This window comes from Arachis hypogaea, chromosome 18, assembly GCF_003086295.3.
Source record: "Arachis hypogaea cultivar Tifrunner chromosome 18, arahy.Tifrunner.gnm2.J5K5, whole genome shotgun sequence".
NCBI lineage: Eukaryota > Viridiplantae > Streptophyta > Magnoliopsida > Fabales > Fabaceae > Arachis > Arachis hypogaea.
The window spans coordinates 125,211,124-125,228,538 of record NC_092053.1 but is presented as its reverse complement, the minus strand read 5'-3'; positions in this window follow the sequence as shown (position 1 = coordinate 125,228,538).

Below are 17,415 nucleotides of genomic sequence, written 5' to 3'. Positions count from 1 at the left end.
TTTGGAATATCTCACAACTTCTCTTGTCCAAGAACACCACAACAAAATGGTGTTGTGGAAAGAAGAAATAGAAGCATACAAGAGATGACAAGAGCTATGCTTTGTGAGAGTAATGTTCCAAAATTCCTTTGGGCTGAAGCGATTAACACAGCTTGCCACATTTTAAATAGAACAATCATAAGGAAATTTTTGAAGAAAACCCCTTATGAACTTTGGAAAGGCTACCCACCAAACTTAGATTACTTGCATATTTTTGGATGCAAATGTTTTGTTTTAAATAACAAAAAAAATTTGGGAAAATTTGATCCAAAGGCTTATAAGTGTTTGTTTGTAGGATATTCCACAACTAGTAAAGCATATAGGGTTTATCATCAAGATGCTAGAATTATTGAAGAGTCCATACATGTTACATTTTGTGATACTAACTTGGTACAAGGCATTTTGGAAGATTGTGATGCAGGAAATCAAGCTCAAAAGGAAGATGAAACTGCTCAAAATCAGGAAAAAGAAAATTCTGGACAAGCTGAACCAGAAACTACAAATGCTGAAAATTCAAGAGACAATTCCATTTTGTCTCATGAATCTGAAGAAAATTCTGCAGCCAGCAGCGCCCAGAATCCCTTGGTGAATGAATCTGCCTCCAAGTCCACCAGACCTCGTGAATGGAGATTCTTGAAGAATTATCCTGAGGAATTTGTCATTGGGGATGTCTCTCATGGAGTGCAAACAAGGTCTTCCACTAGAAAGGCAAATGAAGGATCAAACATTGCCCTTCTTTCACAAATAGAGCCTCAAAACGTCAAGGAAGCACAGTGACCCCTCTTGGATTAAAGCTATGGAGGATGAGCTTCTTGAGTTTGAAAAGAACCAAGTATGGACTTTGGTTCCAAGACCAAGTGGAAAGAAAGTGACCGGCACCAAGTGGATATTTCGGAACAAGTTGGGAGAAGATGGTAGCATTGCAAGAAACAAGGCAAGGCTAGTGGCTCAAGGATATGATCAAGAAGAAGGAATAGACTTTGATGAATCCTTTGCCCCTGTTGCACGAATGGAAGCCATAATACTTCTCTTAGCTTATACTGCATATTGTGGTTTTAAATTATATCAAATGGATGTGAAATGTGCATTTTTGAATGGAGTGATAGATAGAGAAGTATATGTGGAGCAGCCTCCTGGTTTTGAAAATAAAGAGCATTTTGATCATGTTTTCAAATATGGTTTAAGACATGCTCCTAGAGCTTGGTATGAGAGACTTAGTTCTTTTCTTTTGAAAAATGGCTTTTTAAGAGACACCACTGACACAACTCTATTCATCAAGAACTCTAATGATTCTTTTATTCTAGTCCAAATATATGTTGAAGACATTATTTTTGGATCAGCAAATGAATCCCTTTGTTCTGAATTTGGAAAATTCATGACAAGTGAGTTTGACATGAGTATGATGGGTGAACTTAATTTCTTCCTTGGGCTGCAAATTAAACAAACTGAAAAAGGTATTTTCATTCATCAAGAGAAGTATGCCAAGGAATTAGTTAAGAAATTTGGTATGGAAAATGCCAAACCCATGGGAACTCCCATGCATCCTAATTCTAAATTAGATAAGGGAGAAACTGAGAAAGATGTTGATGAGACTAGGTATAGAAGAATGATTGGTTCCCTTATGTACTTAACTTCCTCTAGGCCCGATATTGTGCAAAGTGTTGGATTGTGTTCTAGGTTCCAATCCAAACCAAAAGAGTCACATCTTTCTGCAGTCAAGAGGATCATTAGATATGTTCATGGCACATCCAATTTTGGTCTTTGGTATCCTAAGATTGATGATTTTTCTATAGTTGGCTATTGTGATGCAGATTTTGCTGGTGATAGAGTTGATAGAATGAGCACTTCTGGTTTATGTTGCTTTCTTGGAAAGTCCTTAAACGTTTGGTCAAGCAAGAAGCAACCAACAGTGGCCTTATCCACTGCAGAGGCTGAGTATATAGCTGCTTCTTCTTGTTGTTCTCAGCTTTTATGGTTAAAAACACAGCTTGCTGATTACAAATTGAATGCTGAAAATATTCCCTTAATGTGTGATAATATGAGTGCCATTAATATTTCTAAAAATCCAGTTTTGCACTCTAGGACTAAGCATATTGAAGTGAAATTTCACTCAATAAGAGAACATGTCCAAAAGGGGGATATTAGTATTCAATTTGTTAAATCGGAGGAGCAATTAGCAGATATTTTTACAAAACCATTAGCTGAGGATAGATTCTGCATGCTTAGGACTTGTCTAGGAATTTTGAGCTATGTTTCTTTATTTGAAAAATGCTGATGTATTTGCTGGAGCTTTTTGTCTCATAAACAGGCATGGGACAATTCTGGGCAGGTGATGAACATTTCCCTCAAGTCAGCGTGTTCTGGGCTTGTTTCAAATGAACCTCAATCTGGGCCAACCTCAATATGCAGATCAAGAGTGGTCCAAATGTGTTTCATTAAATTCATACCACTTCAAGGCCCAAATATGAATGTTACAATCTTGTTTGTTATTTTTGATGACTTGTGTGTTTCAGTTTTCAAGAAGGTTTTCACTAAATGTTTTGTGGCCCAAAAGGTTTTCAAGTGGATTTAATTTTGGCCCAAAAAGTGTTTCAGGTTAATTTTGTTGTTTTTCAATTTTTTAAAATTAACTTCCTATTTTAATTTTAAATCAAATAAAACCTTTCTTGTATGAGGTCATGTCTTTTCAAGTCTTTTCAAATGGTGATGCAGTTGCATGGTTTTAGAAATTTGCTTTTGGGTACGGTTACCAACACTCCCTCTCTTCCCTCCATAACTCCTTCTTTATCCCTTCGGTTTTCACCACTACCCACATTACTCTCTTTCTTCTTAAATCAAAAACCACCAAATGAGGAAGAAAACCATAGCACACAAGCCTCCTAGAGAAAAGGTGTATAAACTTCCATCCAAACCCTCCACTCGCTCCCAAGACCGAACCTTCACACTTTCACCGTCTCCCCCTACCTCTCCTCCACGCACGATTCCCATGGCGCGAACCAAGACCACTCCAAGGTACCCTGCTCCTGCCAAGCCGACGCCACCACCTAAGACGACACCCTCCAAACCAAGCTCTTCGAAACCTGGCTCATCCAAGGGGAAGCGTCCTGCTGTTGAAGAACCTGTTCCTGAGACAGCAAAACCTAAGTCAAGGTCTGTCCCTGTTCGATCACAAAGAGGTAACCCTCATCGCCCTCTCAAATCTGTTAGAGAACCAAACATTGATCCTTTTGCTCACAAATCACACTACATGACATCTCACTCAGACTTTAACCCCATCGTTTCAAATCTGCCATGAACCACGATTTTTATGAGGGAGTTATTCAGTATCGTACTCTATGTCCATCTTTTCTGGCTGATTTACCTGATTTGAAAAAGAAAGGTTTTCCTTTTGTTGAAAATTTGGAATTTTTAGACTGGAATCATCTTTTCAAAATCAAAAAACCTGTATATCCTCAGTTGGTCAAAGAACTTTATGCAAACATGACTTACCATGAAGGAAGTGTGCATTCGTATGTTAAGGGCAGAGACATTATCTTGAATAATGAAACTATCAGTGACTCCTTGAAGTACACTGATGTTGGGCCGTGTGCTTATACTTCTGTAAAGTGGGATGATGGGGTTGGTATCTCTTACCAAGATGCTTTGGCTCACATTTGTGAACATGTTTCCTTAATTGATGGCATCACACCCACTCACAAAGCCCTAGGATATGAACGTGCTCAGTTGCACCGAATTGTTAATCACATCTTGATTCCTCAAAGTGGTTCATATCAAAGGGTCTCTTACACGGTCACACTTGTTTTGTATGTCCTAATCACTAAAACAGAAATCTCTTTTGCCTACTTGATGGCTAGATACATGTTTGATTCTGTTCGAAGTATAAAAGATAAAGCACTACCTTATGGCATGTTTTTAACTTGCATATTTGAGAATTTTGGTGTTGACCTGTCAAATGAGGATTATGAAAACAGACATTCATACCTAAAAGGGGGTGGTTCAGTGAAACAACAAAAAAGACCAACTAGATCTGAGAGAGTGGTTCTAGATGATGATGATGAAGAGTTCATTCCTGATGACTCTCCTCCTCCTTCCACCGAGGGTACTTCCATATCAACTGGAAAGAAATCCGCTTTGCTGAATGTGGTCAAGGATGTCGCTCAAGAGTTTGTTTCCCAATCAAATCACTTGATTGCCATGAGCAAGGAACAAAGGAAAATAGCTAGCAAGCATGAGAACTTTCTGAAGAAATCAAGGGATAGGGTGGCTGTGCTTATGACCTTCATTGATAACCTTCACAATGATGAAGACATTGCCACTGATGTTGAAGAGGAAGCTGCTTCGGAGGGGAATGGTTCTGACGCCTAGGATTTGTCTCATAAAAACTACAGCTGCTGTTCTCTTTTTGTCTCATGAATTTTGCTTCTTTAGCTACTTTTGAACTGTTTTATTTTGGATAACTGTAATAACTCTAGATATTGCGGCACCTATGGTAGTTTAGTTAGCTATTTAGACTGTGCACTGACCTTTCTTGCAGGGTTTATTGTGATATTTTTGTGGATCTTGCTTATTCTCAACCCTTGATGACAAAAGGGGGAGTAATAGGAGCAATGGCTGGCAGATTACTGTCTGTTTTTTTTAGGACTTTGTTTGACTGCTGCAGATTTTAAAAGCTTGATTTGAAAATGTTGTGAACTGTTGTGAATGAGGTTGGAAACTTGCTTTATATGTTGCTATCTTGACCATGACCCTGTTGTGTTAAAGCTTTATTTTGGCCATTAAAACTATCACTGTTTGCTATATTTCTGGTTAGTACATAGCATCTGTTTGGTTCTATAAAAGCATATGTAAACAGGAAAGAAGAGAAGAGCATAAACCCAGGGAGAGCAAATCTTGAAAAGGAAAGGGGGAGCAACATAAAAGCAAATGACAAAAATCAAAGGGAGTTTCTAAACCTTACTCAAACTCATTTCTTTTGCTTATTGCTTAAATCATGTTTGTCATCAAGGGGGAGATTGTTGAGTTAAGAAATTAACTAAATTAATTAGTGATGACAAACATTATTTTTGGAAAAATAAATAATTAGTGTTGATTAATTATAATTGCATATTACTAATTATTTATAAAACTGCTGCAGGCCAAAATCTGATTTACAGCCCAAATGGAAGGGAAAATAAAACAAGGGTAATGGGTTAATGAAATAAACAAAGCCCAAAAGGATTTAAAGCTGAGAAATCAAAACGGGCCAAGCTAATGGATACCCGATCCAAGCCCGAATTGATTTCAATTCCCTCCATCTTGCTCCAACCAAAGCAACGTTCCTCTCCTCTCTAATAAAGTCAAATCAAGACTTCAGAAAAAGTAAAAAAGAGAAAGAGAAGAAAAGCTTCCTCCATAAGCCAGTAACCAAAGAAGCAAGAAAGAGAAAATCTAAGCTTGAAGCACAGAAGCTAAAGCAGAAAATCTAATCCAAATCAAGCTTAGGTTAAAGGTAGTCCATCTCATCTTGCTTGCATCAAATCTTCTTCCCTTCTTCCCAACTCTTTGCTCTATCCGAAAATGGCATTCAAGGGAAAGTTGTTCTCTGCCCTATTCTGCTTCACATCTACGGTCACAAGTGATACTTGGGGACCAAGTAGTTTTTCAATGGCTAAGATCAAGTTGACCATAAGAAGATTTCTATTGTTACTGCTTTGTGGCTTTCGGTCAAGATGAGAAAGTCAGAGAGAAAGTTTCTTCTCTAAGGATTAAGGTGAAAAAGTGAATCTGTGAGTTGGTGAAGCTCAAGGCTCAAGGTGTTGACCTTGGAAGAAGAACCCAGCAACATGCAAGGAGATAAAAGAAGCTTGCTGTTCATTCAGAAGGTAAGGAGAAAAAACCAGAGTGTGAGAACAGTGTTCTGTAAAGAAGTTCCTCTACTTGGATAATGCTTTCTTTCAAAGAAGCATTCGGCCAATACTGAAGAACTCAAGCTGAGGTTTGCAAATCTGGTTTTGCATATAGCGAAGAGGCTGTTGATGAAGTCAATCTCCTTCATGTTTTACAGATTGTAATTTACTTTTCAATGTTTATCTTTCTGTAATTTCTTGAGAGAAAAGGCATTGTGAGAAATCTCAAGTAAAAGCCATGAGTGGAAAAAGGCTGAGTGATACACTTGAGAGAAAAGCCTAGAGTTAGTTTCAGATTTCTTTAGGTGTGTTTATGTCTTGTATCTTGTACCTGTGAAGTATCACTTTCTTAGTTGGGTTAGCACTAAGAGGATTAGTTAGGTAATAACAACAACTTAAAAGGAAGGCATAGATTCAACCCCCCTTCTCTAAGCCTACCACAACCTTCATACATCTCACTCTCTCATTCGTATTGTTTTCTTAACATCTTGTACTGACTTGAGCGTTGGAGTGCTTTTTGCAAGTACTCTTGCCGCTGTATTTCGCATTGCCGAGGTTCTTCCACTATTCTCTCCAAGACGACGTATAGCTCTTCCCGTAGCCGAGCAGTCATGGAAGGAGTCTTATACCTCGGTTGAACTCGGATGGAACATTTGGCGTCCACCGTGGGGCCTTGGTCCATCTAACCCCACTATTTCCTTTACCTAGCTTTTTATTCTTCTCTTTTACAGGATCTCCGATCCTCAAGTATGGCTGATAATGGAGTCCATCAACCCATGCAAGCGGAGCTTCTAGCTTAGATTGCTGAGCTCCAGGCGGAAGTCCGAAGGATAGCCGAACTGTCCGTCCATAACAATGCCGGAAAGAACGAGGAAGGGAACTCCAAAGGCTCAGCTCAAACTCACGTAGACCCATTGAGCATCAATCCGCCAAAAGAGAAGATGACCTTAGACAACCCATTCTCCGAAGAGATCACCAGCTTTCAGATGCCAAAAAATTTCGTGCTACCTACCACTCTTGAGCCATACAAGGGGATTGGTGACCCCCGTGCTCATGTTAAAAAAATTCTAATCCATGATGTTTTTTAATGGCGCTAACAATGAACCTGTACTTTGTCGAGCCTTTCCTACTTATCTTGATAGTGCTGCACTACTTTGGTTTTCTAAATTGTCTACAGGTTCGATCTCCTCATTTGAAGAGTTGGCGAGGTCCTTCATCGACTACTTCGCAGCTTCGAGGATATACGTACATGGATCAGATTACCTTGGCACCATCAGATAAGGACAACACGAAAGCCTAAAGGAATACATGACTCAATTTGCTGAAGCAACCATGGAAATACCAGATCTAGACCCAGCAGTCCACCTGCATGCCCTTAAGGCCGGCCTCCGACCCGGTAAGTTCCGGAAAACCATCACGGTGACTAAACCAAAACTACTGGAGGAGTTCCGAGAAAGAGCAGCTGGACAAATGGAGATCGAAGAACTCCGGGAGGCTGAAAGAACGGACAAAAAACCACATAGGAAAGAAGAAGATAAGACTATAAGATCACCAAACAATAAGGAACCAAGGAAGCCATTCAAATTCACCCCAAAATTTGACAATTATACCCGATTCAACACAAAGAGAGAAAAAATAATCAAAGAGATTCTCAACGCCAAAATAATAAAACCTTCAACCCGAGCAGGAAGTTATCAGGATCAACGATTTGTAGACAAGAGCAAACACTGTGCTTTCCATCAGAAGTATGGGCACACGACGGACGAATGCGTAATCGCCAAAGACTTATTAGAAAGGTTAGCCGGCAAGGCCTCTTGGATAAATATGTCGAAGGACGAAGAAGCAAGGAAAACATTCGAGACCGAGAAGAGCTCCAACGAACCTCAGACGACAAGGACGACAATAGATGGTCCAAAACTAATCCACCAAAGGGGATCATAAACTGCATATCCGGAGGATTCGCCGGAGGAGGCGTGACAAACGCGGCACGCAAACGAAGTTACCGAGCAATGCTGGCAATCGAAGGAACAGTACCACAAAGTAACAAGGATACAACCGATCTCAAAATCACCTTCAGCCAGGCTGACATATCTTCAAACATCCCGAACCTAGACGATCCAGTGGTGATTTCCATCCAAACAGGCGAGCTATTGGTAAGAAAAGTCCTTTTGGACCCAAATAGTAGTGCATATGTTATTTTTTATTCTACATTTCAAAAAATGAAACTATCTAAAAAAGCCATGCAACCTTCATCCGGAGAACTGATAGGATTCTCCGGAGAAAGGGTCCTAATTAAAGGCTATATATGGCTAAAAAAGACAATGGGAGACACCCCATTGTCACGGACCATTGACATCCAATATCTTATAGTCGACTGTCCCAGTCCTTACAATATTATCCTCAGAAGACCTACTCTGAACATGTTCAGAGCAGTAGTGTCTACCTTACATTTATGTGTTAAGTTTCAGGCACAAAACGGCAAAATAGCAACACTCCACTCAGACCGCCAACAAGCTCGGCAGTGTTACAATGCAAGCCTAAAAACATCCGACGCGAGACAAAAATATCAACAAGAGGTCAAGGCTATCCACAGCACGGACGAAATACTATCCCTAGCAGAGCTCAACCCTCGGGAGGACACCCAAGAAAGACCTCAGCCAGCGGACGAACTCCAAAAAGTTCCCCTGACATCAAAACCAGGACAATTCACCTACATCAGCCTAGCCCTTCAAGGACAAGAGCAATTGGAACTTATAAAGGTACTACAAGACAAAATCGATCTATTTGCCTGGACCTCGACAGATATGTCAGGAATAGACCCAAACATCATTTGCCACAAACTCGCCATTGACAGAACGATCCGACCTGTAGCTCAAAAGAAAAGGAACCTCGGGGCGAAAAAAGGAAAGGCAGCTCTAGAGGAAACTAAGAAGCTACTCAGTGCCGACTTCATCAAAGAAATCTGCTTCACCACGTGGCTCTCGAACGTGATAATGGTAAGAAAGAATTAAGGTAAATGGCGCATGTGCGTTGACTTTACAAACCTCAACAAGGCATGTCCAAAAGACACCTACCCACTGCCATGTATTGACAAACTGGTAGATAATGCTTCAGGGTTCAAAAGCTTAAGCTTCATGGATGCATACTCTGGTTACAACCAGATCCTTATGCATCCAGAAGACCAGAGCAAAACAGCTTTCATAATTGAACATGGAAGTTTTTGTTATAGAGTAATGTCATTTGGTCTAAAGAATGTAGGTGCAACATATCAGCGACTAATGGACAAGGTATTCCACCAACAAATAGGTCGGAATATGGAGATCTACGTGGATGACATGGTTGCCAAGACTACACCAGAAAGATCGCACTGTGATGACCTCAAGGAAATATTCAATCAGATCCGACCATATAATATGAGACTCAATCCAATTTCGAAGTACAAGGAGGAAAGTTCCTCGGCTTCATACTGACTTCACGGGGAATCGAAGCAAACCCTGAAAAATGTGAAGCGCTACTTAATATGGCAAGTCCGAAAATAATTAAGGAAGTACAACAACTGGCAGGGAGAGTAGCCGCCTTGTCACGATTTCTACCTGCAGTATCAAACCGATCATATCATTTCTTCCAGATGATATCTAAAGGTAAAAAATTCGAGTGGACAATGGAATGTGAAACAGCATTCGCTGAACTTAAGGCCATCATGTCTTCGCCACCAGTGCTAAAAGCCCAGAAGTCGGTAAACCCTTGTATTTATATTTATCTGTTTCCAATTTTTCTATAAGCTCGGTTCTTGTCAGTTAGGCAGAAAAAATACAAAAGCCAGTATACTTCGTCAGTAGAGTCATGCAGCCAATAGAAAGAAGATATCCAAAAATAGAACAACTGGCCTTGGAATTAGTAACAATAGCAACGAGGCTAAGACAATATTTCCAGAGCCATACAATAATTGTAAGAACAAACCAACCACTAAGGCAAATACTAACAAAACTAGAACTGGCAAGACAGTTGACCAAGTGGTCCATCGAACTTTCTGAGTTCGATATTCAGTTTCAATCAAGATCGGACCTGAAGTCACAGATCCTGGCAGACTTCATTTCCGAACTCATACCTGACGAACATCACTACGAGTAGATTTGGGAGTTACATGTAGATGGCACATCAAACCAAGAAGGAAGCGGAGCCGGGATAGTACTAAAGGAAGGAAAAACAGTAATGGTCGAGCAATCCTTTCAATTCCACATCTCGGCAAGCAATAACCAAGCCGAATATGAGGCGCTCATAGCAGGTCTCAAGCTCGCCCTCAGCTTCCAAGTACAAAGCCTGATAGTACACTATGACTCCCTCTTAGTGGTTCAACAAATCAAAGGAGATTTCTAGGTAAAGGATCCTTTGTTAGAGCGGTATTGGCTCATAGCAAAGGATCTTATTTCAAAATTTAATAAATTTATCATATCACATGTGCATAGAGAGCAGAACACTAGAGCGGATCTCTTATCTATGCTCGCCGCTACTAGAGCAACAACACACACATCAACACTATCACAACTCACTCTAGAAAAACCTAGCATTGAGTCACTATGCATAATGAGCATCACTCATACAAACGATTGGAGAATACCTTTTCTTGAGTATATTAATACAGGGACTATCCCCAGAAGTGAGACTAACCCTCAAAAGTTCTTTTACAACTATCGCAGGAGAACTATACAGACGTGGTTTCTCGCACCCATTACTAAAATGCCTCGGCGAAAACGAAGCAAATGAAGTCATGAACGAGGTCCACAAAGGCGTATGTGGAAACCATATAGGAGGACGAGCTCTAGCAGCAAAGATTGTCCAAACACGATATTATTGGCCGACCATGAAAAGGGACTACATAACAAAAGTCAAAACATGCGATAATTGTCAAAAGTATGCCGCTGTCTCAATGAAACCCGCCGAGGTAATTCACAGCATGGAGGTAAACTGGCCTTTCTATAGATGGGGGCTCGATATCCTCGGCCCTTTCCCAGTAGCACCGGGTCAGGTAAAATATCTTTTAGTCTCAATAGATTACTTCTCAAAATAGATTGAAGCACAACCACTAGCAAGAATAACTGCCGAAAAAGGTACGATCTTTTATATGAAAAATATCATATGCCGATTTGGAATACCTAAGGAGATAATATCAGATAATGGTAGACAATTTACAGATAACAAACTTGCGTCATTTTTGAAAAACTTTAACATTCAACATCATTTTAGCTCGGTCGAGCACCCACAAACAAATGGGCAGGCCGAAGTTGCTAACCGAGTAATCTTGCAGGCAATGAGAAAAAAGCTCAATGATGCGAAAGGTGAATGGGCAGACTTAATCCCAGAAATACCGTGGAGCTATAACACAACAACACAAACTACAACGGGCGAGATCCCATTTAAATTAGTGTACGGCATAGAGGCACTGATACCAATCGAGGTCAGCATCCCCACCTTAAGGGCCGAGCTATACAATCAACAACACAATATCGATACAAGGAAGGCCAAGCTAGACCTCGTGGAGGAAGATAGAGATGTCGCCGCTATCAAACAAAGAGCAATGAAACAACTAGTAGAACGAAGACACAATAAAAGGGTAGTACCCAGAACATTCAACGAAGGGGACATAGTCCTCAGAAGAACAGAGGAAACAAAAAGACCTCCATCACACGGCAAACTCGCCACAAATTGGGAAGGACCATTTCGGATCGCAAAAGTACTCGGAATGGGGGCTTAATAACTACAAACGCTACAAGGCGACTCCTTACCAGGAAATTGGAACATCTCGTCACTAAAGTTGTATAGATCATAACCTGTACAATCCGCGGATGAAGGTACTCTTTTTTTCCCTTAAAGGTTTTTTCCCAAATAAGGGTTTTACCTAAGGAGGGTTTTAATGAGGCCGGACGCCTAATATATCAATCATCAAACAATGTACCAATATATAAATAACTGATATGATCTTTACTTTCTCTCTTCTATTCTAATTTCAAATGCGAAAAACATTAACCAAGCATCCATAACTTTATATATTATCAAACCAGTAAATTGTCAAACTGACCAACCTCGGTCAGCATAAACAAAATTTACTTCAATCCAAAAAAAGACAACAAAACAAACCAAACAAATAAAAACATCAATTAAGAAGGAGGAACGTTCTCGTCATGGTCCTCCACGGTTCCATCCACAACCAGCTTCCCACCGATAACTATCTTGGTCACATCAAGCTGACCACAATCAAACTTCGGGGCCAATACAGCAACCTGACTAACAGCTCAGTCAAAACTTGAGGTGAACATCTCCATTCCCTCCTCTTCCAATTCCTGGACCCTGGAGGTCAGTTGCCCCTTGGTCTTATCACTTTCCTTTATTTCTGCTTGCAGAAGCCGAATCTGGTCCCGAAGACGAGTAACCTCGTCCTCCGACTCCTTCATTTTCGCTGTAACATCTACAACAACGTCATCTTTCTCCTTCAATGATGTCTCCAGCTCAACAACCTTCTCCACAGACACCTGCTGCTCTGCTCCGAGCAGTTCAGTAGTACGACCCATGCACATCAAACGCGAAGCAACAATCTGCAACAGAAAACACAAGTCAACAAGACAGAAATAATGACGAAGAAACACAAAATAAACAAATATACATAGCCGATCTGAACGAACTTCCCCATCCCCTCCAGGCCAATCCGACGAGTCATCAGCATATCTCCAAGGTATTGAGAGACCCTGTCAGAAAGCTCACCAAAGGGAAACTGTTCACTCCACAATGAATGTGAGCTCATGGCAGGAATGAAGCCATGAAGCCTTTTCTGTCTCTCGAAAACAGATCTATTACCACCAACAAAATCTTTATCACCCTTTGAAATCACCTCAAGAGACTTTTCAGTATTGTCCCTTTTTCTCTTAAAAGACGATGCCGGCTGGGCCACGGATTGAGCAGCATCCCCCCCACCATCCTTCACAGTCCCGGAGGCACCCGCACCTTTCTCTCTCTTCTTTTTAAGAAAAGACTGAAATCGTGAGGGATCAAGAAGAGGAACTCGCCCACCTACAAACAGAAAGCAAAAAATCAAGAAAATGAAACAACAATAGCGAAAACAACAATCAACATTACCTAGGTAAGCTACCCCCACTGTCACCAGAATCATGAAAACGAAGAACTTCGGGAATAGATAAACACTCCCCATCAGCAAAACTCTCTATCAAAAAGTCTAAAAAGTAGTCTTCTTCCTCGTTCCGCTCAGTAGCCTCGAGAATTTGGATAGGCTCAGAACACCAATAAAGAGGGAACCTTTCTATAAGCTCGTCGTCCAAATAAAAGGGATACTCGGCCTCTACCGACCGCACTTTAACAAACATAGATTTAATGTTCTTGAAAGAAGATTATACAACAGGAAAAGGGAACGCCCGGAAAAACTACTCAAACATACCCATAACCCCTTTCCAATCCCTTTCGACTGAAACAATGAGAAAAACACAGACAGAGAGCAGGGAAAAGAAAGAAACTCCATCAAACATTGAAACGCACGAAGAAATGCCTAAGAGTTTGGATGCAACTGCGAAGGCGCGCAGTTGAGCTGAGTTAGAACATCACACTCGAACCTACTAAAAGGAAACGTTACTCGAAGTTCAATAAGGCATGGGGTGTACATGTAGAAAAACTGCCAATCCTCCCTCCTCTCGTAAACCCTATCCTCACCAGAACAGTGGACAAGCTCAACAACTACGCTCGAACCCTTTTTGACAATTTTCAAGCCCTTAAGCTTAGCCAATGACTCAGTGTCCACATACGACGACGAACGCGTCCTAACATCATCATGTACCCAGTGATACGGATTGTCTTTTTTCACTTCAACTACCTTCTGCTTCTCTTTCTCTTTCTCCTTCGCCATTTCAAAAAACAGAAACAAAAGTAACTTTAGGAAAAGAAACTAACCTTTCGAAGTCATGACTCGAGTCAACAGGTAGCAAAAATTTGAAACAGCAGACTGTCAATTCCAAAACAGCAAACAAATACCATTACAAGCCCACTAACTTAGTGGGTAACTTAATTGATAACCGCTCCAAGCATCGAAAACCCAAACGGTAAAGAAGCGAATTAATCGCAGCACATTTCACAAGGAAAAAAGTCTCTTAACCTTCTCTTGGTTTCTCCCACATTTCTTTTTCCTACCTTTTAACCCATAGAGGGCCCAACATTGCAAAAAAGATTTGACATTAAACAAACCCACACGTGCAGGAAAGACGTACACAAGGACCGAAAACATTAAGCTTGCCCGTCATTCTTTACAAAGCCAGATAAACTTGGGGGCTATGACGTGTACCCCGTAAACTTGGAACCAATATCAATATGAAAACCGACTAAATAATCCGGAGATAATAACGCAGAACTCAACTACAACTAGATTACGGTTTCACACAAGTCAAACACCATCTCTAAGCCGTTATCAACAACAATGGCACTCACGATCCAACCGAAAAGATCGGAACAAATAAAGGGAAGCTAACACTTCACTCACCTATATAAACAAACCAGATAGCCCAAGAGAAGGCAGGTCACAAATACATCTCACTCTCTCATTCGTATTGTTTTCTTAACATCTTGTATTGACTTGAGCGTCGGAGTGCTTTTTGCAGGTACTCCTGTCGCTGTGTTTCGCATCGCCGATGTTCTTCCACCATTCTCTCCAAGACAACGTATAGCTTTTCCCGTAGCCGAGCAGTCGCAGAAGGAGTCTTATACCTCGGTTGAATTCGGACGGAACAAGAAGTATGGAAGCAAGCATTTTCAAATGCCATTTTCCATTGTTCCAAATATAACCCGAAGAGAAAGAACAGTATGATATAAGAGATAAAGCCGCCCTGCTCTGTTTAAAAGTCTCCCCTTTCAATCCATAAGTCTACTCTTGACCTTTTTCAAAATACTCATACAAGATGTCCGAAACGTTATCAGGTGACCTAAGTTGACCCCAAAAAAAAAAAAAATATGGGACATCTCAGAGAACTTTCCTTCTCCTAGAATATACATTCTTAGAACATAAAGTCTTAGGTTTTTTTCTGTTCACCTTCATCCTAAAAGCTTTATAAAATATGTTCATAGAGTTAATGACCAACTGTGCTTGCCTCTTACTAGCTTTACAAAATAGTAATAAATCGTATACAAACATCAGGTGCAAGGCTCAAGGTCCCCCTCTCGATACTGCAATAGGAACCCAATCTCCAGCTTCAACTCAGTGATCAATGTTACTTAATTAATAAATAATACAGTATTTTTAATTAGTAAAGCATTTAAGAATAAACCTGTATTGGTTGATGTAATTTTTTTCCTATTAGATTTTTATTCCAAATCTCCACCGGATTTTTGTCTAGAGAAATTTCGATCGAGCATAAGTTACATAGGCTAAGTGTTCATGTTGTCTACACAATTTCGGTAGAACGATGTATTATATTGGGTTAAGTACGATTTTGGTTTCTAAGGTATAGGCTAAAAATTTTTTTCGTCAACTTTTTTTTGCATACAAAATTGTGCCCAAGGTTTAACTTAATTTTAAAATCATCCTTATCTTTGGGACCAAAATTGTATAAAAGTGACGACAAAAGTGGAAGCAGAAATAGATCATAGACAATTTCTTCTTCTTCTTCCTTTCCCCTTTCTCCTTCTTCCCTTCTCTCTTCATAGGAGCAAAAACACTTTTTTTGTCTTTTTTTTTTTTTATAATTTTTTGTTATGGGTAATTTAGTCTAAAATTATACTATTTAAGTAAAAAGAACGATTTTAAAACTTAGTTTTAAACTTTATGAACAATTTTGTATGTAAAAAAAAGTTGGAGACGAAAAAAATATTTAACCTATATCTTAGGGACCAAAATCGTATTTAACCCTATTATATTCAGACGTATTATTTAATTTTTATGAAATTATAAAATTTTACCGTTTGTTAATTGTCAATAATTATGTTCATCACTAACGACATACAGGAGATAGATAGCCTAGAGTTTTCTATGAGAGTCCAGCTTTGAAAAAATGTATAGTCGTAGATAATAATGTAACATATGATAGCTCTCACTCTTGTTAGGTCTATTAGAAACAATAAGTTAGGCACATTATAGGGCAAATCCGTGCATAATGATGCATATCTTTCAACTAGCTGGATTCTAATCATCTCATAGTGGCAATGTTGGAGAGACCAGGGTGTGGACGGTTTATTTTGTGAATTTAATTAGGGAGCTAACTATTCTTTATTAAAAATCCTAACTTTAAATTTTTAAAAAATGCCGATTAAAAAAGTATTTTAGAATAAAAAATGAATTAATGTTGAATAATAAAAGTTGGTTTTATATATATGTCTACTCTCAGCTGTCGCATGTTTGTAATGTCACTTTCTTGTGTATTAACAAAATCAACCAAACCGAAATCATGGCCTAAAACCATTGTCCTGAAACTGTATTTCGCTTCATTAATAGCAGAAGCATCAATTACAAACATAAAGAGGTCCTTTGCGTTCTTGAACTACAAACTGGTGGCATATCACATGCTTCATAACTCACGTATAAATAAATTAAAAATGTTACAAGAGAAATACCAACATACATATCTTCATGTTCATGTATACATTAACATCCAATACATTTTGATTGGGACATAGAAATTACATTTTTTTTCCCTCTAGATTAAATTAAAATATACTTTTTTTTTGTTCAATTTATAATTTTATCTTAACTACATCATTTACTTTACTAACCTTTCCCTCAATTTAGTTAATATTCTTAATCTAATATTTATTATGCTAATTAATATTACTTAATTACATACTTATTTAATTTCTTCTTTTTTATTTTATAATTCAATTAATATCAAATTGTTTGTTTATTATTTTTGGATATTCGCACGAAAATTTTGACTATAAATCATAAATCATAATAGTTGAATCAAATTATCCACGGTTGGCACCAAAAAACTACTGTTGAATTTTCTGATGAATATTGGAACCTGACTGCAAATTACCAAAAAATTTCCTATTTAATATTACCAATCCGATATTCCTTTCGTAAATCTGATGATAATATCATCCAAAAAAAATTGACAATAATAAACATGTTTCTGGTAGTGAATTCAACCACAACAACAACAATAATAATATATATTCATTTTTCATTGATCAAGTATTTAGTAATTAACTTTTTTAAGGTGAAAAAGTTGATAAAATAGTAATGTGAATAGTTAATTATTTTTAAATTAGAATAGTGGAAACACATTTTATAAAAATTATAAATTTAATGATAATTAATATTTTATTTTATTTTAAAAAATCTAAATTCTGTATTTAGATATGTATTTTATATATTATTTTTTACATAATTAATACATTGTTTTCAGTGGTGGATTTAAGGAAAACAAGTAGTGTCTATGGTCTCCCCAGTAAATTTGAAACCTTCTATTATATTATTATGTATATTTATTTGATTTAGTTTTTTCTT